General features: G+C 49.4%; 2 long non-coding RNA genes across 2 annotated transcripts in view; one reads left to right on the top strand and one right to left on the bottom strand.

The window, feature by feature from the left end:
* LOC139361122 (uncharacterized) overlaps window positions 1-9104 on the top strand; it is a 71674-nt gene extending 62570 nt beyond the window's left edge. Inside the window, exon 3 of the long non-coding RNA XR_011618660.1 lies at window positions 8889-9104. This is a non-coding gene — a long non-coding RNA (uncharacterized lncRNA). The remainder of the gene's footprint in view (window positions 1-8888) is intronic.
* Window positions 3-10718, bottom strand: LOC139361123 (uncharacterized). Its single transcript, XR_011618661.1, has 3 exons — window positions 10638-10718; window positions 801-919; window positions 3-203 (listed from the first exon to the last, which is right to left on the bottom strand). It is a non-coding gene; the product is annotated as an uncharacterized lncRNA (long non-coding RNA).
* Between the last annotated feature and the right edge of the window lie 1319 nt (window positions 10719-12037).

The raw sequence follows: 12037 nt of genomic DNA, 5'->3' as shown, positions 1-12037 counted from the left end.
GGGGAAGCAACTCCGGATGGGGCTTTCATGGGGGATCCATGCCGTTCCATGTCTGTGAAACCCACAGAGTGAGCAGCAGCAGGCCGAGCCCTCGTGGGAGCTGTGGACTCTGGGTGGTGGTGCCGCATTGATGCGGGTCTGTCGGTCATACAGAAGTGTGCTGCTCCGGTGGGGGCAGGAGAATGATGGAGACTCTGCCTGTGCTGGGGAAGGAGATAGATATGTGAGGACTCTGTACTTTCCTCCTGATTTTGCTGTGAACTGAAAACTGCTTTTAAAAACGTCTATTGAAAAGGCAAACAAGAAAGAATGCTAGCCAAAGAGTGCTAGCCAGATAGCATCTGTGTGCGGGTGTGGCCTGTGTTCTACGTTCAGGATTTCCGTGTTAGAATACACATATCTGAATTACTCAGAAGTTAAACCTTTGCATTAAGTAACTCACTACAAAGTTACAGTATCAGCTTGAGCACTGCCAGGATAGCCAGGATCCTGTATCCTGACCAGCTTCTCCCCTTACAGGTGCAGTGACACCCACAGCCTCACCCCAGTGAGCAGCAGGGCTGGGACCAGGAGTCAGGCTTTGGGGGGCGGAGAGGAAGTGAGATCTGTAAGCCCGTGGCAGGGAGGAGCCCATGGCAGGGAGCCGGCATGGATGATTTTTTTTTTTTTTTTTTGGGCTAGTTTTCCTTATCACTGGGGCCTTCTTAGACTTGGGGAGTCGGGAGTCCCCACTTTCGGGCACCTCAGAAACTAAAGACTGCTCCTAATTCTCATGTTCCAGATGCCTCAGGGGGAGGTACCTGGGTTGTTGGGTGCGGTTCATTATTTGCTGCTCGGTGGAATTTGCCCCCAGCATTTCTGGTGGTTTTTAAGAGCTGATGCTTGAGCTGCTTAAAATCACACATGGATATTGATTTACCTGTAAAAGTTAAGAACGGAATTTTGAGTTCAAAGGTTTGTGAAAATGTTCAAGTTTGTGTACTAATATATATGTTACATTTCTGGAAATATCTAAAAGTCCAGGATTTATATTAAACACTTCTCTTGATTTTTGTAATACCTACCTCTCATATTTCCATTTGGATAATAGATGTCAGAGGGCTTAAATTTTGAGTGCCTGAATTCACTGAATTTAAGACTTCTTACCTCAAATGTAATTAAACTGAATGTAGCCAACAGTATTATAAGTTTTGATTAAAATATATATATAAGCACATATCCATGAGCATGCAGATGGGGGCAACATATTAAACCATGGAAGTAGAATTAGTGTTCTTTGTTTTCTGAGAAGACAAATTTTTAAAAAACCAAGGGGTCTTACAACTTTTTAGTTTCCAACTTATTTACCCTAAGTGAAAGTTTGGCAGGAGAAGATTGACAGCAGCAGAAGAGTAGATCCTGGGCAAGTGTAGGCTCTTGGAGCAGCGGGGTGAGTGCTGGAAGGAGCTGGCTGGAGGCAGAGCAGGGAGGTGCTCAGACAGGTCAGGATGGCCTCAGGGAACGCGGCTCAGTGAGAAAGGGTTCACATTTCCTGGAGAGCCCTTGTCTCTGCCCACAAAAAACCCAGACTCCTTCCAACTGGGATGTGCATCTCATGTAAAAGTTACTACTCCCAGAAAGGAAGCCAGTGGATATAGAATTTTTTTTTGTATGCAGAAATTACTTTAAATTTGTTTTTAATCTTATCCTTTTCTTCCCCCATCTTAGTGTCTAGTGACTTCCTGCAGGTAACGCACACATCTTAGGAGAGCACTGTATTTCAGTTGCTGTTGGCTCTGATGTGACTTTGTGGTGTCAGAGGTTCTGCCCAGAGCGTGGCGCTCTCTGCTGAGCGTTGCTTGTTGAAGGCCCGTGTGGAAACTTTCCCTGTAAACTCGTCGACCCCAGCAGTCTTGGTTCAGAAACCTTTGGACTTGCTGAGACTTCACAGGGCCTGCTAAGCTTTCTTGCGTGACCTTTTCGTTTTAGTGTTCCCTATTAATTCAGATGTTTTCCAGAAGGTAAGTAAGCTGCTGAATGCAGGGTGGGGGGTGCCCTCCATTAGCCCTGGGGAGAAGCATCGCTGTTTCTCCGGGTGGAGCTTCCCTCCCGCCATGGTGTGCTCCAAGATGGAGTAGGGTTCTTTGGCAGAAGTAACCGTCAAAGGCCCGCCTCTCAGCGGCAGTGTGGCTGTGGGTGTGCGGCCTCGCGGCCATACGGGCCCCCCTCCCTGTCAATGGCACCAAGGAGAGGAGCAGGGGGAGGCCTGGGATCTGTGCTTCCGAGACTGTGTCGTCCGTTTGTAACTAGACGTGCAGAGAAAATGTTGGAGATAAGCAGGCGACAGTGTCTGTCCCTAATGAGCTCAGGCGTGCCGTCTGAAATGGCCCCCTTCCCAGGCTGGCTGTGCCAGCTGGGCGCCCAGGCCTGACCTCCCGCCAGGACAGAGGCCCCGTGTATGTGGTGGGGGGAGGGTGGGGGTGAGGGTCTTGCTTTATTGCGGTATCCAACGCCACGCGGGGTCAGCGATTGAGTTCAGAAACCTCAAAAACTCAGCAGTGCAGACTTTGGACATGACCCGTCCAGCCCTGGGGCTCTTTCTCTGAATTTCCTTCCATGGTATCCTCATCCCAGAGGCTCCTGTCCCCGCACGGCTGTTGGCAGCTTCACAGCTTCCTCTGCCTCCCCTCCCAGGCCCTGGTGTGGCTGGGGCAGCTGGTGGCTGTGCAGACCCCACAGCCAGTAGGTGGTTGGTGCCAATGGCTTGGGTCTGGGTTACCTGAGCCAAGGACTCCAGTGCACGGCTGAGCTCACCTTGAATGGCTGGATTGGAAGGCCTTGGGTTGTAGAGAGGCAACCAGAAGATTGCGGATTGAAGGACAATCTGCAAAGGAGAAGGGGAAATAGGTGTGCTGGATGGGCAACTGGAGAAGTCTGTGCAGAGCCTGGGACCCGGTGCAGATGCAGAGCTGGCATGGGGAATCTGGTGACACGGCCACCGTGGAAGTGGACAAAGTCAAATGCTTCAGACCGACATGGAGGGGCTGGTCTAAAACGATCCTCCTTTTCCTTTAATCGTAGCATCTGCTGGCTTACGGGGTGTGGGGGAATGAGATCTGTGGTGGCAGCGAGGAGAGACAGGGATTTTAATTAAACCCCTCTTTCTGGGAGAGGGGAGTAGCCTTCTCTATAGGACGGTGAGCATTGTCACCTCAGGCAGCTCAGGCTGCTGCAACGAAACACCATTGACTGAGTGGCTTATGAACAACAGAAATTTGTTTCTCGTAGTTTTAGAGGCTGGAAGGCGGGATCAGGGTGCCGTACGGGTGGGTTCTGGTGTGGGCCCCTTCCTGGTTCACACACACCTTCTCTCTGGCCCTGACACAGTGGGAGGGTGACAGATTTGCTGGGCTCCTTGTCTGAGGCACAAACTCCATTCACGGGGCTCCAGCCTCGGGAACTCATCACCTCCCAAAGACCTCCTGACAGCATCGCACTGAGGGTGAGGATTTCAACCTGTGTTTTGGGGGACAGGCAGGCGGTTCATAACCGTCAGCCTCTTTGTGTATTTCTGACTCAACATTGAGTCTGCATTGGGCAGTCCAGGGGACAGAGCCTATGTGGACACTGAGCGAGGTCAGAGCTGCAAGCATGTACACATCGGGGGTAGGGGAGCTGCCAGGGCTGTGAGAAGGGGGTTTCAGCGTCAATCAGAGCTGCTTTCCTGGTAAATGTACTCATAAGCTATCCTGGCAACATTTGCTTTTCATGAAGAGTCGGTCAGGCAGGGCAGCAGGCAATGTTGCCAGAAGCTTAGAACTGATGGGCAGCAGAGAAGGGGCAGAAGCTATGACCTTGGGGTGGTCAGCAGTGCCAGGTGTCTGCCCTCCAGGCCTCACACCTGTGACTGCAGAGACTGAGCCGACCGGGGCTTGCCGGCCAGTGTGACTCTCATGCAGGTGATTATCGGGGTGTGCTTTCTATGTAATGTTCCCTCAACCCTATCCCCACCCCTCCAGTTTCTGTGCCTAGCAGAAATCATGCTGCTCTCCTTGATGAAGCATTGAGTTTCCTGTGGAGGTGTAGGAAGAGCACGATTTGGCTCACGTCAAAATACTTTGCAGTGAAGCTGCACGGAAGAGGATTTTAGGCTTCCATTTGACGTTTCAGACAACGCCTGAGTGTTACAGGATCCTCTTGCTTGTTAAAAAAGCACCAGATGAGAAAGGCTACTGGTTAATAAGGGACACTTTTTACATTAGCACAGAGAGTGTGGCTTGAGATAAATTCAGTGTAACGTAGGTGTGTTTGTAAGCCGTGAAAGGGACCATCTCTCTGCTGGCGACATATGTTTTCTGGTATGGATTTTGTTCTAAAAAAGGATGACTGGCATTCGGTAGAATCATTCCAAAATTCACCTGGAAGGCATCCACATGGTACCTTGTTTTCTCCTGACATTCTGGGCACCACGAGGAATTATTCTTGTCTTCAGCACTAGCAGGAGACTTTTCCTGAACACCTGCTCCTCTTTGGAGTTGTGGGTGCGAAGGGGTCAGAGTGACCCCGTCTTCATGGAGCTTTCGGACACCATGGGGACAGTGTGGCACGATGTCGGGCTCGGGTGGGATGGAGGCTTTCCCCAGAAAACAGCTGCCGATTCCAGGGCGGCCCTCGACCCCTCCTCCCTCTGTTCCTCCACGTCATGTCTGAATTAAGGCTGTTCTATCATAGCGGGGGTGTCATGTTAACTGGAAATGTGCTTTTGTAAATAAATTAATGGTACATTTGCCAAGGACAGCGACATTTGATTTGATGAATCCAGTGTGGAAAAGGAGAAGGGGCTTGGCTGGGTGGGGACATGTGTGATGGGAGCAGAAAGGAGCAGCCATGAAAGCTGGTGGGATGGAGGGGTTGCGCCCGCATTTGCATGGGGTCTGTCGATGTTTGTGCCACTAGACCTGAACCTCTGTCTCCACTTCTAAAACCTGCATGGTGAGGGAAGCCCCTGATGGGCCTGAGTTGTTACTTCCCATGGCCATTGCTGGGAAGGGCCCCGGACGCCTCTCCTGGCTGGTGACGGCCCCGGGACTAGACACTGGCTTCGTCCTGACCTCTGCGAGGGGCTTGAGCTCCACACACAGCAGGTACCTGCGCATGCCTTTGGATGTGAGATGTTGGCGCTTGGCTTGGAGGCCACCGCGATCTGGGTGTGGTCAGGACTGGCTCATCCTTTGGGGAGAGAGCACCTGCCCGGTGGCTTCTCTGAGGTGCATAGCCCTGCAGTGCCCTCACAGGATGCCCTGTCCTGCGGGGACTTCCTACCATTCCCCTGGACCCTCAGGTGTGGGAGCCAAGTGTGGTGTGTGTGTGTCCCGGGTGGGGGTGCTGAGGACACCACGTGCCTGCTCGTGCGAAGACCCGAGGCACTGCATGGGCTCATTTCCAGGGGCCTGTTGGCATCTGGGGGCCTGTGGGTGTCTTTCCACTGGCAGGAAATAATGGGTGGCCCATGTTACCTTTTTTGTCTTTCTTTTTTTTTTTTTTTTTTTTTTTGCCAAAAAGCCCTAATGCCAACATTGCAGTCCCGCTGTGGGAACCACCCATCTCAGGCTCACTGGCCCTTCTGTTTCTGGGCTGTTGCAGTGTTGTGTTGGGATAACTGTGTTAACTTCGTTTGAATTTTCTTCCTGTTCCTTTGGAATAAGTGTCGATAGCTTGTGCTGCTTGTTCACCCCAGAGGCAAGGGTGTCCTTTAGGCCTGGCAGAGCACAGCGGTGCAGGGAGGTGCTGGGCCTCGGCCTCCCTTGTCCGCAGCCCTCACTGCACGTCTGCTCTTCGCTCCTCGTGCACACGGCCGGGGTCACGGGCTGCTCACTCTGCTGTTTGAGATCCTCTGAAAAGGTGATGCTTACACTGAAGGGAGATTGGGGGTGTGCGGCTGATTTTAAATAGGAGGAAATGACGGTAACAGAAGGAGCAATGCCTAGCACTTAGTCTTAGGCCTGAGAAATTGTGTTTTAGAAGCAAGGTATCCTCAACTCCGGTTTTCTTCAAATTAAATCTTTTAAAGAGTCCACAAATAACAAATAGTTAAAGCCTAAAACTATGTAACAGAGGGCCTAGAGCCCAAGCCACTGCCACCTCTGATTCCAAGACACCTCAGCAACTTGGTCCTCCTCCTCAGAGAACCGCCCTTCTGCTCCTCCCTCCACGCTCCTCCCTCCACGCTCCTCTTCCTCCCCCTGCCCCTCCCTTTCCCTTGGACAGCCCTCCCCTTTCCCCACTTCCTCGGACAGCTTTCTTCCTCCTCTTCTCCCTGCCTGTCCTTGGGCAACCTCCTTGGAACTCCGGTTGAAATTCACTGGTCTGTGGGGCCGCCCATTTGACAGACGAGCATGCTGAGGCCAAGGCACAAGTGAGTGACTCAGACCCGCGCAGAGGCTGACCCAGAGGCCGTACCAACGGGTTGTCACTAATGCAAGAGAAGCAATGATGCGGCTTCACTGATCTCCAGGGAAAGCAGGTCGATAACAGGTTATAAACATGGGAACATTTTGGAAAAGCCGTCGTCCACCTGTCAGCTCCATCTCTCCTGCCCGGAAGATGTAGGGAGAACCTGCCTTCAGTCCACCCTCATCCCGTAACAGGACAGAGGACAGGGGCAGAGACCCAAGTCCTGTCAGTGCCCTCAGGAAACCCCCGTTTCCTCCTCATGGTGGAAGTGGAAACCATCCCGCTGGATGATCTTCCCGGGGAGACCCTCCACCCTCAAAGCGAGGAATCTGGTTTGAGCGCACACACATTCTTGGTGCCATCACTTTCTGCAGCTGAACACTGCGTACGTGGCCCATTATTCTTGCTAGTCCGGTGTTACTGGGTCCTGGGAGTTTCTGTGGGCTGATGGCAAGTGTTTACCATTGTGTTTAGAGAGAACAGAACTTTTTTGTGTCGAAATCACATGATAACCATTGCCATGTGATTCCTTGGGTTGATTGGGGTGGGGGATGCTCAAGTTTTTTCTGAGGTCTAAGTGCTTGTTTGAGACAGTCTCACTTTGTCACCCAGGCTGGAGTGCAGTGGTGCGATCTTCGCGCGCTGCAACCTTTGCCTCCTGTGTCAAGCAGTTCTCCCTGCCTCAGCCTCCCGAGTAGCTGGGATTATAGGTGTGTGCCACCACGCTTGGCTAATTACAAAAATTACTAATACAGGAAGGGTTTTGCTGTATTGGCCAGGCTGGTCTCGAACTCCTTACCTCAAGAGATTGGCCCACCTTGGCCTCCTAAAATGCTGGGATTACAGGCTTGAGCCACTGTGCCCGGCCCGATCCTGACATCTTTTAAAGCTGCCTTCATGTACCAAAAGCCAGTCTATGTTTGAAAATCAGCCTTGTTGAAGAGCCTAAGAGGAGAGGGATATACTTCAGCTAGGTAAATAACTATGCATATGTTAAAAATATGGGCCAAAATCTATCCCAAATATTAACTCTTCTGCTTTGCGTTTTATATCCATTAATGGTTATTTCAGTATTAAGATTTTTAAAGATTCTTTTGATAATTGTGGACAAATTACTATGAAAACTCAGCTGCATTTGTAACACTTTAAAGAACTAACTGATGACATTATTTTTCTCGGAGGCATTTTGGATAGTTACATAATTGTTTATCTCTTTGCCAGAAATCTTTTTTTTTTTTTTTTTTCCAGAGCAGAAACCTGAAAAGAAACATTCCTTTGTATTAAGTGCTATTTCACTGTGTAACAATCAAGTTTTGAATGTGAGAACAAGATCATCGTGTGTTTTTGGGATAATTCTTGCTTAATAGTGATAATGCTAAGTGTTAAAATTATGGAACAGTTTGTTTCTTTGAAAATTACTATTTGCCTGCTCACCAGATGGGAGCTGATGAGAATGTGGATGTAAAAATTAAATTGTATTTAGCTTGTATAAAAGAAGTTTAAAAAAGCTTTTTTGTTTTGTGCTACTACTGAAGTTGCTTAGCTGTGGAAATGAGGTGATTGCAGGCACCTAGAATTTGATCTCCTTCACTTCCACGATCAGAAGAAATTCTCCAAGAAGCACAGGAATCTGACTTTCTGATATTGAGACTCCTAGGCGTCAAGCCCCATGGAAGGGGTGGTGATTACATGAGTGTTGGCGTTGATGTGGGCATCCTCCAAGCCGGACGCAGGGAGCAGGGAAGGGCAGAAAGAACAGGCCCCTCAGGAGCCATGAGAAAATAAAGTGTTGGCAGCAGTGGTGAGGGTTGGTGTCAGGGGCCAGGAAGAGGTGGCAAAGGGGAAGCATGTGCCTCAAGGCAGCCCTGGAACCCGCAGTCCCTGCAGTGAGGTCTGATCTGCAGGGGACATGGACAGCCAAGCGGCAAGGCCCACAGACAGCCTGGACTCTGCTGCCTCAGAACTCTGGTGGCCGTTGCAAACGGCCCCACAGGGTTGCAGTGCACATTCCTCGGACAGAAAGAAGACGCTTGGAACTGTTCCCGGCACGAAGCCAGTGCCCTGTGAACAGTGGCTGCTGCTGTCGTGACTGAGTGCCGTCCAACTGGGGACATTTGCTCTGCTCAGTTCACTGCCTTCAACAAGCTTGACGCATTGAACGAGGGCTCAGTCGATAATGTATTCTGTAAATACTCTCTCCCGGCTAATTACTCAGGTGTTTGTGGCAGGGCCAGCTGTGCGGCTGCCAGAGCGAATGTGACCAGGAAGCCTCTGTCCCCCCGAGGTGGCCAGCGATCCTGTTACATGTGCCATAGGCAGAAGGTGGGCACTGCTGGGGAACTTGCTCATGTTCCTGTTTTCTGATTGGAAATTCAAGGTTTCTGAGCATCCTACTTCGAATTTGTACATTGCTGAGACTGTACACATTTCAACGCTTGTTTTTTTCTGCTTTTCAGATCTATACAACCTGGCGTTTGGCCGTGGCTTCCAGGACAGGCTGGATGCAGAGTGAAGTCCTCTCCTCACTGTCAATGTTTGCAGATGTCTTCTTGTATAAACTTCGTATTTCTTGAGACTTTCAATTAGGTTTTTACTTAACTGGACTTTTAAAATTGCCATGCACATAACTCTACCAGTTACAATCTTGAGCTAACATGGGTTTTTGGTTTTTGGTTTTTGGTTTTACTTTGATGAATGTTTAACATTTGCATGCTGGATGTGGGGGTGGAGGTCATTTATCTGCTTTTCATTGCCTTCTTGGTTATACTTAGTGACTTTCAGGTAAGGTGTGGAAGGCCTGGTACAGGGTGAATTGCAGGCCGCACCGTGGCGTCGTGGAGGACAGGTGCGGGCTGCAGTGGTGTGCACAGTGGATGAGAGACAAGAGGAGACTTCCATCCTTGAGGGAAACACACAACAATTTAAAAAACTGATCGTCTAGCTTACATGAGGTCCAACAAATTCAGTTTGCAAAGTTTAACTTCCAAGTTAATTTAGTAATTTTTCCCCTAAGTCATTAATTTAGTAGCTTATGTTTAAATATATTTCTTTTGTCTAAAGGAGGCCATAAATTCTAAAATGAATGACTAAACATGTAATAATTTAGGCATACAGCACCTGAAGGGAAAACTGCCAGTATGCTAAAATATTGGATACAGATGCTTTTAAAAAATATAATGTAGCATTCTTACAATGCATGTGCTCTTAGCGTGTAACTTGGTGGGTAGTTTTGAACTATATTTGTGGGAATGTGTATCTTGAATACTTGAGGCTACCACTGCAGATGTGTGTGTGAGATGTATAAATACTGAATGTTATTCTCCCTTCCCTTAAATGGAAAACATTAGCTCCCTTTTATTTTCATTTTTATTTTTTATTTTTTGAAGTGGACTCTTGCTCTCGTTGCCCAGGCTGGAGTGCAATGGCACAATCTCGGCCCACTGCAATTTCTGCTTCCCGGATTGAAGTGATTCTCCTCTCTCAGCCTCCTGAGTAGCTGGGACTACAGGCACCCGCCACCACGCCCAGCTAATTTTTCTATTTTTATTAGAGATGGAGTTTTGCCATATTGGCCAGGCTGGTCTTAAACTCCTGACTTCAGGTGATCTGCCCACCCCGACCTCCCAAAGTGCTGGGATTACAGGCGTGAGCCACCGTGCCCAGCCAGCTCCCTTCTGTAATGATTTTTTATACAGTTGTTTTTGCTTTTTGTTTTTTTGAGACGGGGTCTCACTGTGTCACCCAAGCTGGAGTGCAGTGATGCAAATCTAGGCTGACTGCAGCCTTCACCTCCTGGGCTCAGGTGATCCTCCCACCTCAGCTTCCTGAGTAGCTGGGAATAGACACATGTCACCACGCCCAGCTAATTTTTTTTTTTTTTTTTTTTTTTTTTTTGTAATTTTAGTAGAGACAGGGTTTTGCCATGTTTTCCAGGCTGGTCTCGAGCTCCTGGGCTCAAGCGATCTGCCCACCTCAGCCTCCCAAACTGCTGGGATTACAGGCGTGAGCACCACATCTGGCCCATTTTTTTTTTTGTTTTTTTCCTTCCAGGATTAGAAGTCGACTTTCAGAAAACCCTTCAACCTTGCAAACTTAATTTTCCATAACAATATGCCTCTAGGATAAAAACAAGACAGAAAGAAAGAATGTGTGGACTGCAGTTAAAAATTTTCTACACAGCATAGCTTAGGAGAGTTGACATTTACAAAGAGCAGGAGGCCCCTTCAGTGCCTTCTAGGCATTGGGAATGGCGGTCTGTGGGCGACCCTAACGTGTGCGGCGTCCTGAGACTTGATCGTGGTGCTCACGCTTTTCCCGAGGGCCCACCGGGAGTACCAGAGACTCTTCTTCTGCAGTCGGCCAGCCAGGCAGCAGCTGCTGGAGAAGGAACAAACAGTAAAAGACAGATGTACACGGTGTTGTTGTGGCAGAGAGGTTGAAACCAGGCTCACTCTGTTCTTACAGTTTTAAAAAAACTAATAATGAAGTCCTTGAATATGTATTGCATTTCAGGATTTTAAAGCAGTTATGGGTGTGTCTGTGTGTCTCTCTAGCTCCCGTTCGGGTGCTACCTGTGAAGAGAGCTCAGAGATGCCACCTTTCCTTGCTGAGGTGACAGGGTCTGGAGAGGTGTGAACCCCGTGGTGAGGGGGGTGACTGACCTGGGGGGAGGCTGGGTCAGCGGTGGGGATCCACCCCCACTCCACGTTTCTGTAGGGAATCCACAGTTCTAAGTCTTTATGATATGGGTAACATGAACCTGGAAGAGGTGTTATTTTTTAAGAAGTAAGTGCCATGCTCTTTTTTCCTCATACTTCCCCATGTTTAAGCAGCATTGAAGGATAAGGCACTAGTAGCATGTTGGTTTGGAAACAATCTTGTTGGTTATTTTACCTTGAATCTGATACTAAGGTTGCCTGGTAACAGAAGTTTTCCTTTAATAACATGGAACTCTGTTGAATCTGTTGCCCCATTGGCTGAGCAGTCTGAAGTCAGTGCCCTGGCAGCTAAAGAGGCCTTAGAGGAAGGCCTTGGAGGAAGCCGCTGGATGGGCAGGAGGCACCCCCCTTGATTGAGGGAGAGAGGTGCAGTTTGCAGGGACCCCACGTGGCACTTGTGGCTCTCTCCTGCCCCCTGCTGGCTGCCAAGCAGCCTCGCCACAGTGTGCTCAGCGTGAATGTTCACGGGGCAGGCCAAGGCTTTTGTTCCAGAAACACTGACTTCAGAAACCGCAGGCTGTGTGTGTTGAGCATGGCAAGAAAGACTTACGTGTGTCTTAAACCTCTTGAACAAAGCAAGTTGATGTTTCAAATGCATCTCCAAGGCTAATGACTTTGCTATGGTCAATATTCAGGAGAAAATAGGGTTTGATGAAATAGAAGCACAGGAGTGGCAAGTGAGGTGCTTGTGCCCCGTATGACTAAGCAATGTCCTGGCCGTTCCACACCATGGCCTCTGAGCAGCCAACGTGCAGATACTGGGTCAATTTAGATGGGACTCCTGGAACTGTCGGCCGTCCAGGAGAAGTACGAGGAGTTGTGGCTATGATCATGGTTCCCGCTACTGTGTCCAGCAATGTGCCGCGTTCCGATTTCAGCATCAGGGC

This window comes from Macaca nemestrina (assembly GCF_043159975.1).
Source record: "Macaca nemestrina isolate mMacNem1 chromosome 10 unlocalized genomic scaffold, mMacNem.hap1 SUPER_10_unloc_1, whole genome shotgun sequence".
Lineage (NCBI taxonomy): Eukaryota > Metazoa > Chordata > Mammalia > Primates > Cercopithecidae > Macaca > Macaca nemestrina.
This window is presented reverse-complemented; position numbering and strand designations above follow the sequence as displayed.